This window comes from Schistocerca cancellata, chromosome 10 (assembly GCF_023864275.1).
Source record: "Schistocerca cancellata isolate TAMUIC-IGC-003103 chromosome 10, iqSchCanc2.1, whole genome shotgun sequence".
Lineage (NCBI taxonomy): Eukaryota > Metazoa > Arthropoda > Insecta > Orthoptera > Acrididae > Schistocerca > Schistocerca cancellata.
This window is the reverse complement of record NC_064635.1, coordinates 224281964-224304845: the sequence shown is the minus strand read 5'-3', so window position 1 is coordinate 224304845 and position 22882 is coordinate 224281964. Positions and strand designations below refer to the sequence as shown.

General features: G+C 44.6%; 1 protein-coding gene and 1 pseudogene across 1 annotated transcript in view; both read left to right on the top strand.

The window, feature by feature from the left end:
* Positions 1-22882, top strand: part of LOC126106291 (farnesol dehydrogenase-like) — a 169969-nt gene that overhangs the window by 40489 nt on the left and 106598 nt on the right. The gene's annotated exons all lie outside the window — the stretch shown is intronic.
* On the top strand, positions 11586-11703 carry LOC126107104 (5S ribosomal RNA; annotated as a pseudogene).

Below are 22882 nucleotides of genomic sequence, written 5' to 3'. Positions count from 1 at the left end.
AAGAGAGCGAAAACGCCAATGAACTGTTGACCTAGCAGTCCCTACTCTGGGGAGCCCGAGGGGCGGGGCTAAATGACATGTAACGATAATGTTGCAAGCGTTATTTGGCAGAGCGGTTACATTTAGCTTTCAGCTGAACAATGTTGATACCAAATACGGACTTAGTTAGTGCAACTGCATTAACATCCCGCCTTAGGAGCAGTAGAGGAAACCTAGCTAAACCGTGATTGGCAGGCGCCTGCAAGAGACCTGAGGGATTGGCTGGGTGGCTTTAAGTGGGAAAAACAGTGCCCCCACGCGACTCTTTAGAACCCCTAGTTCCCGCATTCTGGCGGAGTTCTCAGTCAGACGACCTGGGCGCCGAATCCGCGTCCGTCGACTCCAGCCTCGGTGCAGCTCCGCGTAAGTCTGCTCTCTCTCTCACTTGGAGTGCACCAGTGAACAACGTCACATTCAGCATGTTTTGTTTTGCAACTAAGTTGTTGGCTTAAGATGCTTCTAGTGTTTGCTACTGTGGTTAGCATCCATTCCTGGGACTTGTGAACTGGCTTCTGGTGTAACAGTGTTATTCATGCTTTTCTAACCCTAGAACTAGCCTCCAATGTATTAGTCAGTCCTGTCTGGAATAAACAACTGTTTCAAAACCCTGTTCGACCAAGAGTCTCCACAACGAGTCCCCTACCAAGTCTCACCTCCTGCATTTCTGGTCAATGCCTGCACCAGTGTTGATTCAGGTAGACGGTCTAACATTCTGCGTGGTTTCTATTTGTTCTAAGTCGTGTCTCCCTACCACTTTCGCGCAACGACGCTCTGAGCGTGTTTTTTAGGGAATTGACTAGTTTGAACCTGGGACCTGTTGCTGGTAAGGAGACGCCAGACCACACATGACATGTAGAGTTCAAAAGAGTTCAGTGAGACTAGCGATGATATAATCAAATCCTTAATGATTTCAGCGTCAGCTCCAGTGCACTCCCTGTAAAAGAATCTTAATACTAACTAAATTTAGTGGAAGGGGTTCAAGGCTTTCCTATTTTTAGTTAGCTGGTAAAATAACGTCGAAAAAGCTGTTAAGTTTATCATGGGAATTTTTATTCTACTCACAAAACATTGTTTATAAATTGCACTATTGATAAAAGGAAATATTTTAATACAGGATGATAAAAACCAACTGCGTTCAAAAAAAATGTGAACGAATATTCCCTGAATGGGTTTCCAAGTTCTACAATGGATCGAAGGATGACCTATGCCATATTACATCTACAATCTAGGTTTAAATTAAGTTTCACAAAAAAGAAAACTATCAAAATGGTCTACAGTGACCTTCAATTATCTTTAATTATTTATCTAACTTGTCGTCAATTACAGTCGCTGATGTGGCTTCTCCATAATTATATAACAGAAAAATCATCACATTTCAGATTTTAACTTACATAGCAAATGTGAATACCATGAGCTGTAATTGACGATCGACACTAGTATTACGCAAAAAGGGGATGTAACAGATGAGACTTCTGCAGTTCTGTGTGAAGCCTTATGCGCTCAAAAATGCGGCATCGCGTGCATTAGGTGTTCGTCAGGGGGCGGCGGCCGGCGCAGCTCCGTCCAGCTCGCCGTCTCGGAAGCAACTCCTCTCTAACCTCTCCTTACTACAATTTACCGAAGTTGGTTTTAAAAAAAACTATCTGGCTGTGTTTTCATCTGACCAGTCAGGGTCTCAATGTTAACCTTAAGCTCCGCCTACAAAATTCTGTCTATCCAATGAGAAACGTTATACTTTTCGTGGTGGGGCAATGTTTTTAACGTTTGTAACGTAACAGAGACGCGAAAAAGTCTCACGCTAAAACTTGCGGCTGGTGTGGCCCTTTAGGTGTTATCCTAAGATCTATACTGTTCTTCTGGAGGGCTCTATCTTTTAACATGGGCTGGGGGTGGTCCTGGTGGTTAGCTGGCGACGTGGGTGTCCGTCCCTTATCGTAGGGCCTTCTAGCTTAACACGGTTCTGCTCTCGGCTTCTGTTCTCGATTCTCCCCTCGGAACTGCGTCTGTCTCACGGTGGGAAGGTATGACATGCATTTAGGCATTCTTGTGTTAGTCTGTGGAATTCGATTTGCTCACTCGTTACTCCTATTACTTTGGTTAATTTAATGTCACGATTTATTCGGAGCTATGTGAGATACTACTGGATTTGCTTATCATGTCAGGGTTTTCATGGAAGGTGTTGGATTTGCCTGACACTTTACAACGGAAACAATCAAATGCCTTCACTGTGAATTGTCCTTCTGCCTTCTGCTCTGTACTGTTAGGGAGCGCAGACTGTCCAGTAACCCCTTTTCTCCCTCTCCCACCTATGTCAGGACACGACAACAGGGTACAACGTGATTGATCAATGCAAATCACCTGTTTTCAGTCATCCGCTATCCACTGTACAACACCTGAAGTGTCGTTTAACACGGACCCCAGAAATGCCTGGTTTATGACCATGGTACCTCATTTTTTAACTCCCTACGCACAGTCACTGTGGTAGCACTTTTGCACTCAGAAATGATTCCACTGATTTTATGCGATTTTTTAAAAAACGCCCTCCGCAATGCTTGGCAGTCCGTGTCACGGTTTGGCTGTGGTCTTCCCTTCGTGTTTCGTCTTGAAAGTCACACGAGCCACATCGACACGGTCAGCTTCACAAGGATTAATATGTCGCTGACGGATTCGTTGCTCAGCTGACGCCCACTTCCAAAGGCACTGAGCTCTCGAGACCCATCCACTCCGCCGTTACCGCTTCTCTGCTGACAACACAATCCTCCCTGTCTCCTTTTATACTGTGGGACCCGCCGGTAGTGAAGTCTGGTCCTCAGCTCCACATTACATAGGGATGTACGGATACTTTTGATCAGATACTGTATGTACAATATGTCCGCAGCTCGTGGTCTCGCGGTAGCGTTCTTGCTTCCCGAGCACGGGGCCCCCGGTTCGATTCCCGGTGGGGGCAGGGATTTTCACCTGCCTCGAGATGACTGGGTGTTTGTTGAGCCAGATCGCTGGTCGATCATCAGCGATCGGCTTTGGCACGTCCCCGGGCACGAGCATCTTTGCGTTTTCGTCTGGGGCGCGCGGGACGGCGAGAGGCAGTCGGTTTGGGGCGGCCGGTGAGACTGGCGGAGTCGTGGCTCGGGCGTAAGCTCACGTGTGACGTCTGTTACGCTGGGGCTGCCTGCTAATCGTGAAACTCCTGCGGCGGTCACTGGTTGCCTGGAAGACATTTCGTATAAACTGTGCCGAGCCTGGCAGTGAGAGGGGACACCGGAGTTGGTGTTGGCCTGGGTGTTTGTACAAATTGAGGTGCCCGTGTGAGGAGCACGGCGTGGGCCTGTCGGCTGCTTCGTCCTGGCAGCCACCGCAAGCGGATGTTCGGCCGGAATGTCTACAGTTTGTGGTGAGCACAGTGTGAACAAGTTCTCGTAGGGTGTGCTCCCAGCCCGACTCTTAGCCTGTGTTATTTGTGGGTGCCGACCCCTTGTCTGTTACTGCTTGCGGGTGTCCTCGAAGATTTCACAGCAAAAGTGTGTTTTTGTGGCATTCTGTGTTTCTGGCTCAGCCTCCCCCTAGAAGGGGAAAGACGTGTGCCTCAACTGAAAAAGGGGGGGGGGGGTTCCATTGGACATCTTTTGGAAATCCTTAATGCTGTGATTTAAACATATAAAAAAAAGTTGTTCTTTCAGAATAACCGCCTGTTTCTTTGGGACACTACAGTTCAAACAGTTGTGGCGTAATGTTAATGATTGTTATTCGTCAAATGAAGTGTATTTAATGTCTTGCAGTTTCCTGGGGCACGCATCAGTGTTATTGAACTCATTTTGAAGTGTTCTGTCGGGTGAACGACTGCTCCTCACTTCAGTGTATTCTTTTGAGTAGTATTGTAAGGTTTTTTGGATATTTGTCAGTGGGGTGTATTGATTCAATTTTGATTTCTGTTTCTTTTGAATTACGGAGAATTGTTTAGTTTATCTAGTTATTGGCTTAACTCGCGCTTCACGCACTAAATCAGCTGATATTGAAATTGTTTTTTTTATTCCTGTTTAATGTCAGACAGATTCAAATGTAACTTCATTTCTCTTATTTGAAATAAATGTGTAGGATTGACCTTAATGGATGTGCAATCGAAGTGAGGAACCCAGTCCTTCATTAGTGCTTAACAGCGGCGTGTGGTTCGGGTTGTGAGCCCCGAGAACGGGGCCACCGGTTCGATTCCCTGCGGGGTCAGGGATTTTCACCTGCTCCGAGATGACTGGGTGTTTGTGTTGTCCTCATCCTCATCATCCTCATCGTCGTTCGTGGGAGGTGACAGGAAGGGCATCCCGCCACTCCACACACTAACCTCGCCAAATCCGTCGGTAACACAGCAGACCCCGCAAGACGGAATAAATGCTGGAAAGAGACTGTGTGAACACTATGTAGCGGATGAAACTGCAGGTATTTCCATCGGTGACTGAGGACTGAACAACATTACACCACTATTTACGTCATTTGCAGACTAACACGAAGTGCTCTCGTGAAATTCCAATATGTGGCAGCGCTATACATAGCCTTCGAAATGACGTGTGCAATGGAGATGCGTTCCAAGTACAGAGCTCTCACTGAGTTTCTTTTGGCGGAAAACCATATATTCACAGGCGCTTGCATAATGTCTACGGAGACTTGGCACTGAACAAAATCAGGGTGAGTCGATGTGCGAGGCATCTGTCACAATTGCAACAGGGCTGCGCAATCCTGTCGAACCTGCCGCGTGCCGGCCAGCCGCACGGAACTCTGACTCTCGGACAACGTTGGACAACGTGCGAACGCTCTCACTCCAGGCGATCGACTGATCTCAAACGAACACCTCGCTGCTCGGCTGGACGTATCTGTCGGTAGCGCCGCCGCACTCGTCGGGGTACTCAAACGTGTTATGAAACGTCCCCTTGGAAAAAATTATGAATGACTTTGCTGATAAGCTTCTATGTTGGCTGTTTTTCAAACAGCTGACCAAATCTGAACGTACTCAGACATTTCTCTATTTACTTATTCTGATAATCACTAAACTGACACACAATATTTTTTTTGCTCAACGCAATCTGACTTTCAATAATCCCTACAAAAGAATGACCCTGGCTAACAATAACGAATACGTTTCATAAATTACGTACCTCACAAAAATCTTCGTTACTCGGACTACTGCGATACAGCGAGCGGCAATACTGCCAGTTAAATAAAAGATTCAAACTACTGAAGGCACTAACTACTGATAGGCATATTTAGCAAATGAAAGATTTTGATAGAGAACAATGTATTTACCTTAATAATGTTCAAAACTCGTCATATATATGTTGTTGTTGTCTTCAGTCCTTTGACTGGTTTGATGCAGCTCTCCATGACACTCTATCCTGTGCAAGCTTCTCGATCTCCCAATAACTACTGCAACCTACATCCTTCTGAATCTGCTTAGTGTATTCATCTCTTGGTCTCCCTCTACGATTTTTACCCTCCACGCTGCTCTCCAATACTAAGTTGGTGATCCCTTGATGCCTCAGAACACGTCCTACCAGTCGATCCCTTCTTCTTCTCCTCAAGTTGTGCCACAAACTCCTCTTCTCCCTAATTCTATTCAATACCTCCTCATTAGTTATGTGATCTACCCATATAATCTTCAGAATTCTTCTGTAGCACCACATTTCGAAAGCATCTATATATATATATATATATATATATATATATATATATATATGACATCCGTCTTTACAAATTTCCTTTTTCTGTCGGACACACGTCCAGGTCGTCTGCTTATAGCAACCTCTCAAAACTCCGCCATCTCTCTCCCCACATCCACCACTGCTGGCGTCTCACCTCCAACTGCGCAACGCTACGCGCTGTTAACAGCCAACTGCCCAACACTACACAAGCGAATATTCCAACAATGTGTCCAAGCAGCCACAGACTGCTCACAGCACAGTCAATGATTTTCATACAGATGGTTACGTAGTGCTACCAACATAAAAACCTAAACAGCCTACTCACAGTGTATGCCGGCTGCGTTATTCGCTGCCTAACTGAAGACAATAAAAGAGCAACGAAGTGCCATCTGTGCTGTGCGGAATGCTTACCCGTTACAAGGCGGACCGTGACAATTTTTTGGCCAACATCATCAGAGGCGCTGAAACATGGATTCATCAGTTTGAACTGGAAACAAAACGCCAGCCCGTGCAGTTGCGCCACACTACCTCACCTCTGAAAAAAAAAGTGCAAAGCCGCAGCCTTGGGCGCTAAAATCATGGCGACGGTTTTCTGAAACTCTCACAGGATTATTCGGTTTCATGTTCTCCCTCACGGTGCAACGATCAATTCTGCAGTGCATTGTGCTGCCATCATGAAATTGAAGAACCGACTTCAGCGTGATTCTTCACTACAAACATGCAGACCGACTCTCCTTCTGCATAATAACGTAAGGCTTCACACAAGTCTACCCAACGGAGACGAACTCATAAAACTTCGTCGGACTTTTCTTCCTCATCCACCGTGCAGTCCGTATCCCACGTCTTCCGACTTCCATCTGCTTGGCTCGGGCCCTTCCGGAAAGGTGGCATAAGGCCATCACATTGAACGGTGATTATGTCGAAAAATAGCGTTCTGTGGCCAGAGGTGAGGGGATTAATATGGTATATTGGAAGCCTGAATAAAATCGTTTTTATTGAACGTCCCTCGTAATTATAATTGTTACAAGTTGTATGCTTTTTCGTTGCTTAGTACCTCCGAGTACATATGGCAAGAGAAAGCCTTTAATGCTTATCTTGGAAGGTGGCCATAATTTCGCACCTTACAGGCACTCATCCACATACTTTGCCGTGATCTGCAAACACAATTTGGTGTCATTTGACAGGTTGTACATCGTATGTATGAATATTTAAAGGAGACTGATATTGTCACGTACGCCTTGTAAATAATTGTTAACGCTTATTGCATGAAAGGAGACGGAGTGTCTTTACTAACAGAACGGCGTAATGAATGATTGGCTATACTAGTAGAGGTTGGAACGCCAGTGGAGATGAAACGGTAGGCAGAACTCAAGATCTGGGTGGAAGGCCTGCACAGGTGTTGGTCCTGCTTAAAAACGGGAAGTAGCTTGACGGACGCCGTGGCACCTGAGTTCTGCAGCACAGTAGGGTGACGGCCGGCCGCTATTGTAGTAGGGGCCGGAAGGATAACCGGGAACTCTGCAAATCTCGGACGCAGGTGAGAGGAACGAAGAAGCGGCACCTCGGAAACCACGCAGGCCGGGTTATTTCCGCGGATTTTTACTCAGAAGCGTACTATTGTACGACTATAGGTTTTTCCTCGCATACTTTCCGTGCTGGAAGACAAAAGACTGAAGTATAGTTGGCCGGCGTTCGGAAGAATCTGTAGATAGATAGGGAGAATATCCGCGGTTTCGGGGATGTGATTCGTTTTCGCAATTACGATAGTGGGGAGCCGAGCCTTGCTGGGGGGCCAGCGGTGGAGAGACGGGGTCTCCCGTTGTGAGCGCCCGTGTGTGACGGCCGCCCGGTATCAGATTTTGTAGGTACAGACGGACTTGCTGTCTTTGCTCTCACGAGAGTTTATAGTTAGAACACTTAGCCAGTGTTGCGAATCTATACGTTCTGGACTTCACCTCCGGGTTGGAAGTTGTCGTTGAGTACGCAGCGTTCAGTGATCGAGAGCACTTCTTCTGCCTATACTTAAGTTGAGACGTTATCTGAACTCCGTCCTTCTGGCTGGGAATTCGCGTTTCTCGTCTGTAGAACACAGGGAGGAGAAGACAGTATTATAGTAGTCAGAGGACCGCCTTCAGCCGTCCTACTCTTTGAAAGAGTTTATTTTATGGCTGGAGTTCTTCCATTGTCGCAGACGAGTAGGAGAACCATCACTTCGACGCACCGGACGCAGAACACACGGTGATACCGCAAATTGCTTCAGCTTATCAGGGGTATAAAGCTGAACAGCTGTGATCACGTTAGTTTATTTACGCAGAGGTTCCACACCACCGTTGATCATCTCTCAACGTAGTGTCTTCTAGTGTTTGGCACGTAGATGATGTCAGTCATTTCGTGTTATTGGTATTAGACTGTGCAGTCATAATAAGGGGCAGAGTTGGGCAATTGATTAATAATTTTAGTTAGGAAATATAGATAGTTGTTCTTAAAGGGTTGATTTTAATCTATAATAAATATATATTGAACAAGAACGTTTATCATTTAGTAGTATTAGTTGCCTTCATCATTCATTTATGTTTAGATTGTAATTTATTTGTAAAAAAAGAGCGTTAAGAGATCATAAGATCTGCTTCAGGGGCTAGTCGACAGGGCCAAATCATCGTTTTAGCGTTTATTATTTTCCGTTGCGCACATTCATTTTTACACGCGCCTGGATTAGCATCTTGAAATCTTGATGATAACATCTTCTCAGGTTGACAGCCGAGTCAATGTGTTGTTCTCCAGCAACGTTTCAGCAAGTTTCTTACTTGCCATCTTCAGGCGAAGAGATTCGCCGAGAAAGCCTGCATTCTCATATCTTGGCATCTTCTTTGGGCAACAGGTCAGGTATTGAAGTGTGGACGCAAAATGGGGAGTATATACAAGCAGGTGTACTCCACTTAGTGGTGTAGCTACGACCGTGCTGAAAACATCAGGTCGTAAAGTTTGTGATGTGTTTGTGAGGAGACTTCGCCACAGGGAACAGTGTGTACATGTTAAGGTATCACATATTAAAATATCTGCCTCTATGTGTGTCTCCAGTCTTATCTGCCTCTGAGCACTATCCGACTTAACTTCTGAGGTCATCAGTTGCCTAGAACTTAGAACTAATTAAACCTAACTAACCTAAGGACGGCACAGACATCCATGCCCGAGGCAGGATTCGAGCCTGCGACCGTAGCGGTCGCTCGGCTCCAGACTATAGCGCCTAGAACCGCACGGCCACTTCGGCCGGCTCCTGTCTTATCTGCCTTACGCTGTATGAAGTAGTATAGTTGGGGTAGCATTTTAAGTGTGTCATTTTAGTTGTTTCTTCACTACGTCAGCGACTATTTTATGGCGTTTAACGTTAACGTGTCCCTGGATCCATGTAAGTGTCAACCGTTTCCCGAGATTTTTGTTTACAGTGTTGCTTTCGTGACGTCTGTTAGTGGCTAATTACATCCCTTGAGGAATGCTTGCGTCTGCCTGTTTTGGAGCAAACTTCTGCAATCGCAATATTTTTTGCTGTGGAGTTCTGCATGTACTTCAAAGATTGAAGATCAGCTGTGACTTCAGCAGGAATTTTATAAGCCTCACTGAGGACAGAAATCAATTATTTGTTGCCACAGCTCTTACACAACACGGCGGAATCCACTCTTGCATTGTGATGTTGATACTGAAACAGTAACTCGTAAGGATTTCTTCTAGAGACGTAGATAGATGATATATGTGGTGCCCAGAAACTAGAATATTATACTAGCTTCATAGAGCTGACTGCCTAGAACTGGTACACATTCTAACTAAGATTGAGAATGTAACGAAATTACTGCAGCAATCGATATATTGTACTTTTCCTAACAACAGCCGTTATTGTGGTCTTCAGTCAAGAGACTGGTTTGATGCAACTCTCCATGATACTCTATCCTGTGCAAGCTTCATCTCCCAGTACCTACAGCAACCTACATCCTTCTGAATCTGCTTAGTGTATTCATCTCTTGGTCTCCCTCTACGATTTTTACCTTCCAAGCTGCCCTCCAATACTAACTTGGCGATCCCTTGATGCCTCAGAACATGTCCTACCAACTGATCCATTCTTTTAGTCAAGTTGTTCCACAAATTTCTCCCCAATTCTATTCAATACCTCCTGATTAATTATGTTATCTATCCATGTAATATTCAGCATTCTTCTGTAGCACCACATTTCGAAGGCTTCTATTCTCTTCTTGTCCATACTATTTATGTCCATGTTTCACTTCCATACAGGGATACATTCCATACAAATACTTTCAGGAACGACTTCCTGACGCTTAAGTCTTCACTCGATGTTAACAAATTTCTCTTCTTTAGAAATGCTTTCCTTGCCATTGCCAGTCTACATTTTATATCCTCTCTACTTCGACCATCATCGGTTATTTTTCTCCCCAAGTAGAAAAACTCATCTACTACTGTTTCATTTCCTAGTCCAATTACTACAGCATTACCTAATTTAATTCGACTACATTCCATTATCCTCGTTTTGGTTTTGTTGATGTTCATCTTATATCCTCCTTTCGAGACACTGTCCGTTCCGTTCAACTACTCTCTCAGGTACTTTGGTGTCTGTGACAGAATTACAATGTCATCGGCGAACCTCAAAGTTTTTATTTCTTCTTCATGGGTTTTAATTCCCACTTCAAATTTTTCTTTTGTTTCCTTTACTGGTTGCTCAATTTACAGATTGTATAACATCGGGGAGAGGCTACAACCTGCCTCGCTCCCTTCCTAACCACTGCGTCTCTTTCATGCCACTTAACTCGTAAAGAACAGTTGTTAGAGCACAACAAATGGCGGAAATCTATATTGCTGATTAAATACAGACGTTTTCTAAGTACATAATAATGATGACAATAGAATATGTTCTTCATTCCTTGATCATTCTGTACAATTATGTGGGCAATATGCTCATAACGACGTTCACGATCTACAGAATGCAGACAGTATCACGTGGAACCAAGTTTGTTTCTTAACTGTGTACAGAAGCATCGCGTATCTTTAGTTATAATTTTCCCGCAAACCTTATCTAGTAATGTAGAGAGTTTTAGATATTGTCATGAGTTTAAACTCTTTGTGAAATGCATTTCATGTTTTCGTATAGTTTATTTCACAAGGCTGTACTATAGGACTATTGTGTTGTATGACCTTGCTAAACACTTCTCCTTAAAACTCATTCCAGCTTCTAGTTTCATAATTCTGGTCTTGGTTGTTTAACAATGAACACTCACTTTATGATTTCAGATAACGCACATATTCGTTTTTGGTCTTTAAATGACTGTTTAGCATCACTGCTATTTCCTCCCAACGTCACGTCACAGTGTAGCAGGGTTTGCACATATGCACAGTAAGCATAGAGTACTGTTTAAATGTTACAGTAGTACAGAAGCATTTTTAAGATATGAAATTACTTATTCAATCTTTCGTTCACTAATTCAACATGTTTTTCCAATCTTACGTGATTGTCCAACGAAATGTTTAGAAACTTTCTGTACAGTGTTTGCTCAGTTGTACAGACCCTTAATAATTCTAAAATTATACGTGGTGTAATGAGCATAAGTGCCAATATTTTTATATGTTGGTTGGTTGGTTGGTTGGGGGGGGGGGGGCAAATGACGATGTCATCGGTCCCATCGGTTTGGGGACAGATGGGGAAGGAAATCGGCTATGCCGTTTTCGAAGGAGACATCCGAGAATTTGCCTGAAGTGATTTAGGGAAATCATAGAAATCATAAATCAGGATTGCCGGACGTAGGTTTGGACCGTCGTCCTCCCAAATGCGAGTCCAGTGTTCTGACCACCGCGCCTTTCTTGGGCAACGGCCTTGCCGCAGTGGATACACCGGTTCCCGTCAGATCACCCAAGTTAAGCGCTGTCGGGCTTGTTCGGCACTTGGATGGGTGACCATCCGGGCCGCCATGCGCTGTCGCCCTCTTTCGGGGTGGACTCAGCCTCTCATGCCAATTGAGGAGCTACTTGACCGACTAGAAGCGGCTCCGGTCACGGAAAACCATCGTAACGACCGGGAGAGCGGTGTGCTGACCACATACCGCTCCTATCGACATCCTTAGCTGAGGATGGCACGGCGGTCGGATGGTCCCGATGGGCGACTTGTGACCTGAAGTCGGAGTGCTTTGCCTTTCATAGTATGTACACATTTCAGTGTGTTCGTTGTTCTTCCTCGGTGTCAGTCTTCCCACAAACACATCACAAACTTTACTGCCTGATGTTTTCTGCAAGGACATATCTGCACCACTAAGTGGACTGCATACGTTAGTATACACCACGTGTCTTGCCTAGACCTGCGCATACTTCAACACCGGACCTGCAGGCCGGGATAAAATGAACATTAATGGCTTGCACTTGCCACACGTTCTTGGAGCTACGAACCAACCTTAAAGTATTCGACTTAAAACAGCTATAATTATTAGACTGTAAATGATGCAAATACTGATGCGATGTTACGCAGTACACGGCCCTCCGCCGCCAATAAAAATGTCTGCCCTTATACCCGTTACACGCTGTATTACGTCTGGCCTTTGTTCTTATGCCTCTAAAGGAAGATCTACAGAATTTTCTTCTCATTCACCATCACACATTTGTCTCTACACAATATTTGAGCCTCAAGGATGCTTGCTGCTTAAACCAGCTTCATCGTGTCCTTTGGTAAAGCTCTAGAACATAACTGACTTTAAAGTAAAAATAGGTGAATATCTGTTACAATTTGATTCAAAGTTCCAGCAATTGCTCTTAAATGCCTGTTTAGTTCTAGGTTAGCGCGGCGCGTCGATGCTTTAATTTTCATTGTGTAAACACTGCTACCATCATTTATAGTTAATATCTCCCGCTTACTTAAGACAGAGACTTGTGAGCTGCGTGCAACGAGATAATTAAGCGTCAGACGGCTTGTTGGAAGTTCACTCATTCAGCCACTTTCCGGTCCTCTGCTTAATTATCAGCTCCCGTGTTATGCGGAACGACGCGGCAGGCTTTTCTGTTTGGCCTGTTCCTCAGTAATGACGACCAGATTCCAGCTACGACGACTCCAGAGAATTCCAGTTCCTCTTCTTCTCCGTCTCCAATGACCCCGTTGTCGACGGAACGTTAAACCCTAACATTTCTCCCTTCCTTCCTTTTCTTCTTCTTCTTCTTCATCCTCTTATCTGTCATGCGTTAGACCTTCCTCGGCATGATGCAGTTGCATTTCGTCCTGCCATCTTTTTGCTGATCTTCATATGCTACTTTGAACTTGCGGAATATATTGCCAGAAATATAGTGCTAATGTGAACTCCTCCATTCGCAACATATGGCTTATCCATTTTCGCCTGTTTTCTTCAATATGTTTCTTTGTGTTAAAGTTTTTAAATTCCTTCCTAATATCCGTGTTTATATTTTAATCTTAATTTTGTACATCCTGCTATGTCGTCGTGGAATTTCTTTTCATTGACTTGTAATCTTATTTTATCTTTTTTTTTATCGCCCAAGATTCATTCCCGTACAGCAATGTTGGTACCGACATAACTTTATAGAACTTAAAGTAGGTTTCTGTTTCTAACTTTATTTTGGAGAGATCTTCTAACGTTACTCTTCATGTACCTGAACTTATCAGTTTTGTCTTTCTGTTGTAGGTCTCTGTATGTTAGCATGGTCCCTAGAAATTTAAATATGCGATATGAACGTGTTTGTGTTACTACCTTTGACCTTATGGAGATTGCTACAGAGAGAAATGGATTTTTATTTTTGTATTGATATCGTTATATACAAGGTGAAACAGCCCTGCACCGACAGACTTTCAGAGGAGTTACAGTTGTAACATTATGGAGATGGTATCGGTATTCAGTAAAACTGTCTAGCTCATCCTTACACTCTGTTCAAACTGTTCACTCAATATTTCGACAGCTAATATTTGTAGACACACTACAAGTTCTGTAGACAAGAAATAAAGGATGGATTTTACAGCTTATCGAAAATTATCGTGAATGTAGACTTTAAACCAAATTTGCAACCACACACTTATCAAGAAAACAAATTTTTGAACAGACAAAATGCATATGACATGTAAACAAACCTCTGAGCACTGACATCATACATATAGCCATGGTAATTTGAGTAACGAACCAAAGACGAAAATAACAAATTGTGCAATATTGTTAAATTATTAATTAAATCATCTTTTGGAACTTTATGTCTCATCCGAGAACATAGGAGACAGAGACACTGAAATGCTTCCCAGTTGTTGTTAGTTCTATCCCAAATAGAAAATAGCTAAATTTAAAATATGAAAACTGCATCGTAATTTTGAATTAAAAAGCATAATTGATTCACAAAACTGTTGGCACTAAAATTACTTTTATTATTTGTAAATCCTGATATATAACATAAAACAGATGTAACCTATTTCCAGAAAAACACAAAACTGCAAAACGCCTGTTTGACCATCAGAGTGGAAAACAAGCCGAAGTCAGATTAAGTATACCACTGGCAACACAATACACACATCATACTCTCGCAAATAATTAACAATAGTTACTCTAAGCGCTATTCTCACCCTGTAAGATTTCCATTTTTCTAGTTTTTGGCATTCTGTGTCAAAAGTTTGCAAATGAAATCCAGAATAATAACTCCAGCCTGAACCTGGAGGTTTTGCGAGGTTTTTGACGTCTCGAGGGAAACAACGCACTTGGTTGTTAGGTACTGTAGGAAGGGACGTGTTATGAGGGTCGCTCTAAAAACCGTTGTCATCAGTAATACTTGTGAATAATGTAACCAGTAATGAAAGTGTAATCACAATTTGGAGGTAAACCATCTGGTAGAAAATGACGTCGCTGCCAAGATCTTTTTGTTTAAAGACGAACGTCAAAGCCCTTACCACAATCCATTTTTGTAACCCTGCACAAGAAGCAGCAGGACCATGGAAGATATCGCCCAAAACTTTAACAAAACCCCAAAAGCTAAGTACAAATTACTTCAACTACGCGTTCTTCACTTTGTCCACATTTAAATACTTTAGGCCAGTAGACGAGTACTGGAATCTGGTCATATCCAAAGGGTATAAGGACTGACGTTAGTGAACTCACGTTGATGACTCGTCCAAGAAGTTCGTCTGATCCGAACGCGAAGGATCACATCTGCGACGCTGCGGCGCGCCAACTCTGCGACCTCAAACCACTGGACCGCAGTTTTTGGGAATTGCGTGACCTGTGCGTAGACTTTTGCCACCACACACCTGTCGAAATGTACCGAGGACTTACCGAATCCATGGCACGTGGAATCGCTACTGTATTGCGTTCCGAAGGTGGACCAACTCCGTATTAAGACTCTATATGCAATTTGCGGAGGTTAGCCAGCCTGCTAATTATAAATCATCGCAGATCCCTCGAACAGAAAACCCTGCCCACCAGCTGGAAGAAGGATAGCAGAAGTGATCCACAAAACTATCGTCCAGTATCCTTGGCATCTATCTGATGTAGAATCTCGGAAGGTACTCTGAGTTCAAACGTAGTGCGGTAATGTCTCGGACAGAATGAATTCTTCCACGGTACACAGCGCTGGTTCCGAAACATATAATTGCGTAAAGCCCAACTCGTGCTTTTCTCAGACGACATACTGAAAGCCCTCGAATAGGACTCTCAGCTAGATGCAGTATTTCTCGATTTCCGTAAAGTATTTCACTCAATACCATACCTATGTTTCTTAACAAAAGTACGAACACGTGGGGGTATCAAGGGAAATTTCTGAGTGAATCGAGGATTTTTTGGTTAGAAAGGCAAGGAGTCATCGACAGAATTAGAACCAACTTCCGGTGTGCCTCAGCGATGTGGGTTCCCTCCTGTTCATGTTGTATATTAGTGAGCTTAGAATAATGTCAATAGTAACCTCAGAATCGTCGCAGATAATGCAGTTATCTATAATGAAGTACAGTGTGAAAGAAGCTCCAGAAATACTGGATTTGTTCTTTATAATATTTCAAATTGCTAGAAAGATTGGTAATTTGCCGTAAATGTTCTGAAAGGTAAAACTGTGAACTTTAGAAAAAGAAAAACGTAATATCCTATGACTGTAACTTCAACGAGTTACAGTTGCAATCGGACAACTCATATACGTACTTTCTATGTAGGGACGCAAAGTGGAACGATTACATAGGCTGAGTCTTTGGAAAGTGAGGTAGCAGACTTCGGTTTGTTGGTAGAACGCTGGGAAAATGCAGTGTGTACAAAAGAGTCGTGCAACCCATTCTAGAATATTGCTAAAGTGTGTGGGATCCATACCAGATAGGACTGAAAGAGCGTATTAAAAATACAGTGTGTAACGAGGACAAGTGCAGATATTTATATATGTCTTACCTTAATATTTTCACATATCCGTATGTTGGTTGTTTTTCTCTGCGTCGAACAGTTTTCCCACAAACACGTCACAAAACGTTACAAGATGTTTCCTACGTGGTCGCACTGCGCCTAGGACTGCACCTGTCAGTATAGACTAACCGTTTTGCTTCGACGTGTCCACACTTCAACATCTGACCTACTGCACAGGGGAAAATAAGGATTGTCTTGCTCTTCCCACAGGTGTACTTGGAGGTGGTAACAAACCTGAAAACATACTACTGCTAACAGGTATAATTAGTATTCTGCAAACGACAGAAGTACTGATGTTATGTTGTTCAGTATACAGTTCTCAGTCACCAATAGAAATATCTGCACTTATCCCCTTTACACGCTGTATACAGAGAAGAGCAACATGAGTGATACAGCTTTGCTTGACCAGTACGAGAGTGTCATATAGATGCCGAAGCAAGTGAAAGAGCAGGCTTCTAAAGAAGAGAAAGCGTGCTTACAAAGCTTCAAGAACCCCTTTAAATGGTGGCTCGAGAGAAATACACAATCCCACACATTGCGCACACATATGGATCGCCAGCAGAAGTTTGGATTAATTGCAGCACATACAGAGGCGTTTAAACTTTCATCCCGTGCTCCATACGTTAATGGAACGGGAAAAACCCTGATAACTGGTATAATGGGACTTACCCTCTGCCACATATTTCACAGTGCTTTGCAGAGTACGAATGGAGATGTTTGTTTGTTGTTGCGGTCTTCAGTCCAGAGACTGGTTTGATGCAGCTCTCCATGCTACTCTATCCTGTGCAAGCATCTTCATCTCCCAGTACCTACTGCAACCTACATCCTTCTGAATCTGCTTAATGTATTCATCTCTTGGTCTCCCTCTACGATTTTTACCCTCCACGCTGCTCTCCAGTACTAAACTAGTGATCCCTTGATGCCTCAGAACATGTCCTACCAACCGATCCCTTCTTCTAGTCAAGTTGTGCCACAAACTACTCTTCTCCCCAATTATATTCAATACCTCCTCATTAGTTATGTGATCTACCCATCCAAGCTTCAGCGTTCTTCTGTAACACCACATTTCAAAAGCTTCTATTATCTTCTTGTACAAACTATTTATCGTCCATGTTTGACTTCCATACATGGCTACACTCCATACAAATACTTTCAGAAGCGACTTCCTGACACTTAAATCTATATTCGATGTTAACAAATTTCTCTTCTTCAGGAATGCTTTCCTTCCCATTGCCAGTCTACATTTTACATCCTCTCTACTTCGGCCAACATCAGTTATTTTGCTCCGCAAATAGCAAAACTTGTCTACTACTTTAAGTGTCTCATTTCCTAATCTAAATCCCTCAGCATCACCCGACTTAATTCGACTACATTCCATTATCCTCGTTTTGCTTTTGTTGATGTTCATCGTATATCCTCCTTTCAAGACACTGTCCAGCTTCTCTGGATATGTAGGTATATATGTATACTACTGGCAATTAAAATTGCTACACCAAGAAGAAATGCAGATGATAAACTGGTATTCAATGGCCAAATATATGACATGTGATTACATTTTCACGCAATTTGGGTGCATAGATCCTGAGAAATCAGTACCCAGAACAACCACCTCTGGCCGTAATAACGGCCTTGATATGCCTGGGCATTGAGTCAAACAGAGCTTGGATGGCGTGTACAGATACAGCTGCCCATGCAGCTTCAACACGATACCACAGTTCATCAAGAGTAGTGCTCGGCCACCATTGACGAGACGTTTTAAATTGGTGAGAGATCTGGGGAATGCGTTGGCCAGGGAAGCAGTCGAACATTTTCTGGATCCAGAAAGGCCCGTACAAGACCTGCAATATGCGGTAGTGCATAATCGTTCTGAAATGTAGGGTTTCACAGGGATCGGATGAAGGGTAGATCGACGGGTCGGAACACATCTGAAATGTAACGTCCATTGTTCAAAGTGCCGTCAATGCGAACAAGAGGTGACCGAGACGTGTAACCAATGACACCCCATACCATCACACCGGGTGATACGCCAGTATGGCGTTGACGAATACACGCTTCCAATGTGCGTTCACGGATGCGACCATCGTGATGTTGTAAACAGAACCTGGATTCATCCGAAAAAATGACGATTTGCCATTCGTGCACCCAGCTTCGTCCTTGAGTACACCATCGCAGGTTCTCCTGTCTGTGAGGCAGCGTCAAGGGTAACCGCAGCCGTGGTCTACGAGCTGAAAATCCACGCTGCTGCACACGTCGTCGAACTGTTCGTGCAGATGGTTGTTGTCTTGCAAACGTCCCCATCTGTTGACTCAGGGATCGAGACGTGGCTGCACGATCCGTTACAGCCATGCGGATAAGATGCCTGTCATCTCGACTGCTAGTGACACGCGGCCGTTGGGATCCAGCACGGCGTTCCGTATTACCCTCCTGAACCCACCGATTCCATATTCTGCTAACAGTCATTGGATCTTGACCAACTCGAGCAGCAATGTCGCGATACGATAAACCGCAATCGCGATAGGCTACAATCAGACCTTTATCAAAGTCGGAAACGTGATGGTACGCTTTCTCCTCCTTACACGAGGCATCACAACAACGTTTCACCAGGCCACGCCGATCAACTGCTGTTTGTGTATGAGAAGTCGGTTGCAAACTTTCCTCATGTCAGCACGTTGTAGGTGTCACCACCGGCGCCAACCTTGTGTGAATGCTCTGAAAAACTAATCATTTGCATATTACAGCATCTTCTTCCTGTCGGTTAAATTTGGCGTCTGTAGCACGTTATCTTCGTGTTGTAGCAATTTTAATGGTCTGTAGTATATATATATATATATATATATATATATATTAAGGAGGTTGTCTTAATATTTTGGCACTTCAGTGTAAGACGTATAGTACTTCAGAAAACGTGCGAAGCTGTTACATTAGTAAGGTCCGGGACAGTTAAAAAATGGTTCAAATGGCTCTGAGCACTATGCGACTTAACGTCTGAGGTCATCAGTCGCCTAGAACTTAGAACTACTTAAACCTAACTAACCTAAGGACATCACACACATCCATGCCCGAGGCAGGATTCGGACCTGCGACCGTAGCGGTCGCTCAGTTCCAGACTGTAGCGCCTAGAACCGCACGGCCACTCCGGCCGGCCCCGGGTCAGTACATTGCTGATATGTAGGATCGCTAATCCAGGAAATGAGGTTTAGATCACATCATCTCGTGCAACGTTAATATGTAACAGCCCTCCGGGCGCTGCCGCATAGTTTGTTGTGGCTGGTGGCTAAGGGGTGGACGTCTTCGCCTGGAGGGGTGGAGACAATGAGAAGCGCTGGAAGGCGGCAGTGGATACAATACGGGCGGAGCGAGGCGCTCCAGGCGTAATCGCGAGCTGGAACACTCTTCAAGATAGTGAATCCCGACCACTTACGGCGCAAAAGCTCCCCTTCCGGAAAGCTGTATTATGCCGGCCACAAAAGACCAAATAAGAGTCGCAGGCTGCTGCGCGCCGTGTTAATGGAGAAGGCAGACAACGAGGCCGCAGAGATGAATAGCGCGGAGGAGCGGCGGCGAGGAAGGGAGAGGAAGGTGTCGGGCGAATCAATAACGTCTGTGCATTTCGAGCTGGATACAGCACTAGGACAAGGATCAGCTGTAGGGCCTTCTGGAACTTACGGTACACACTTCCACCAGATGTGCGAGGGGCGTTTAGTAAGTAACGCAACACATTTTTTCTCAGACGTTTTCGGTTGAAAAAATGCGGAATCTGTTGTGGGACATTTTCGAATGTTCTCGCTTCAGCCCCTGTCGGTTCTTAAGTTCTAGTTGGTGCCGGCGCTATACTTAGCCTTCAAAATGGCGTCTGTAACGGAGGCGCGTTCCAAGCAGAGAGGTGTCGTTCTTTTTTGGCAGTGAACAAAAGCACGGTGAGTCGTTGGGCGCGCAAACTTGTCAGGACTCCCGCGTGCCGGTCGGCCGCACGCAGCTATGACAAGTGTAATGTTGGAACGTGCGGACGCTCTCGTCCGAGGTGATCGACGTATCACAGACAGACGCTTCTCTGCTCAACTGGATGTCTTCGCTGGTAGTGCTGAAACACTCGTTGAGGTACTCAAAAGTGTGTGACCGCTGCATTCTTCGCCACCTAACTGAAGGCCATATACAGCAACGAAAGACGATCTGTGCTGTCACAAGGCTGACCGTGACAATTTTTTGTTCACCGTTAATACAGGGGATGAAACATTTGTTCATCACTTCGAACCAGATACAAAACGGCAATTCACGAAGTGGCGCCACATTACCTCTCCTCCGCAGAAAAAGATTGAAGCCGCACCGTCAACCGGCAAGGATACTCTGAAGTGCACTGTCCTACACTCACGACTCTAAGAAACGACTTCAGCGTCTTTATCAGTCTTCTCCATAACAACAAAAGGACACACAGAAGTCTGCACACCCGATATGAACTCACAAAACATCGTTGGACTGTTCTTCCTCATCCACCGTACAGTCCAGATCCCACATCTTCCAGCTTCCATCTTTTCGAGAACAGTACGTGGACGATGAGGGGGTTACTGATGCAGCAGGATGTTGCCTCAGACGTCACGGAGATTATGCTGGATAACAGGAATCTGTAGCAAAAAGAGTAGGCAATAATGTGATGTATTGCAATCCTGAATAAAATGAACTCTCTTTTAGAAAAAAATGTGTTACCTTACTGAATCCCGTTCGTAGTGAGAATATGGCACTCCAAAATTAATGCACGAAGAAACAGAATGTGGAAGTACCACGCAGAACCAATATTACACTACTGGCCATTAAATTTGCTACAGCACGAAGGTGACGTGTTACAGACGCGAAATTTCACCGACAGGCAGAAGATGCTGTAATATCCAAATGATTAGCTTTTCAGAGCATTCACACAAGGTTGGCGCCGGTGGCGACACCTACAACGTGCTGACATGAGGGAAGTTTACAACCGATTTCTCTTACACAAACAGCAGTTGACCGACGTTGCCTGGTGAAACGTTCTTGTGATGCCTTGTGTAAGGAAGAGTAATGCCTACCATCACGTTTCAGAATGTGATAACAGAGCGAGGTGGCGCAGTGGTTAGACACTGGACTCGCATTCGGGAGGACGACGGTTCAATCCCGCGTCCGGCCATCCTGATTTAGGTTTTCCGTGATTTCCCTAAATCACTCCAGGTAAATGCCGGAATGGTTCCTTTCAAAGGGCACGGCCGACTTCCTTTCTCGTCCTTCCCTAATCCGATGAAACCGATGACCTCGCTGTCTGGTCTCCTTCGCCAAAACAACCCAACAACCTCGACTGTGATAAAGGTCCACTTGTAGCCTATCGCGATTGCGGTTTATCGTATCGCGACATTGCTGCTCGCGTTGGTCGAGATTCAATAACTGTTAGCAGAATATGGAATCGGTGGGTTCAGGAGGGTAATACGGAACACCGTGCTGGTTCCCAACGGTCTCGTATCACTAGCAGTCGAGATGACAGGCATCTTATCCGCATGGCTGTAAGGGGTCGCGCAGCCACGCCTCGATCCCTGAGTCAACAAAAGAGGGCGTTTGCAAGACAACCATCTGCACGAACAGTTCGACGACGTTTGCAGCAGCATGGCCTATCAGCTCGGAGACCGTGGCTGCGGTTACCCTTGACGCTGCATCACAGACAGGAGCGCCTGCGATGGTGTACTCAACGACGAACCTGGGTGCACGAATGGCAAAACATCATTTTTTCGGATGAATCCAGGTTCGGTTTACAGCATCATGATTGTCGCATCCGTGTTTGGCGACATCACGGTGAACGAACATAGGAAGCCTGTACTCGTCGTCGCCATACTGATTTACCACCCGGCGTGATGGTATAGGGTGCCACCTCTTGTTCGCATTGACGGCACTTTGAACAGTCGACGTTATAATTCAGATGTGTTACAACCTGTGGCTCTACCCTGCGTTTGATCCCTGTGAAACCGAAACCCTACATTTCAGCAGGATAATGGACGACCACGTGTTGCAGGTCCTGTACGGGCATTTCTGGTTACAGAAAATGTTCGATTGCTGCCTTGGCCAGCACATTCTCCAGATCTCTCACTAACTGAAAACGTTGGTCAATGGTAGCCGAGCAACTGGCTCGTCACAATACGCCAGTCACCACTCCTGATGAACTGTGGTATCGTGTTGAAGCTGCATGGGCAGCTGTACCTGTACACGCCGTCCAAGCTCTGTTTGACTCAATGCCCAGGCGTATCAAGGCCGTTATTACGGCCAGAGGTGGTTGTTCTGCGTACTGATTTCTCAGGATCTATGCACCAAAATTGCGTGAAAATGTAATCACATGTCAGTTCTACTATAATATATTTGTCCAATGAATACCCGTGTATCATCTGCATTTCTATTTGGTGTAGCAATTTTAATGGCCAGTAGTGTAATTGTCGCAGAGGGAAGTACATGGGTTAAAGATGAGGTAAGCAAAGATACCATATTTCTCTCCTGCTCTCCAGCATCTGCATTGAACAAGCAAGGACAGAAATTAAAGAGATGATAAATTCGCTGATGACACTGCTATCCTTACTGAAACCGGGGAAAAACTGCAGGACCAGTTGAATGGTATAAACAGCGTGATGAGCACACATTATGGGCTGAGAGTAGAAACAAGAGAGATAAAGTAATGAGTACACGAAATGCTAGTAAGGTTAGTGTCGCACACTACCAGTCATTCTTGTCTCTTTGATTTCCACCTCACTATCCATT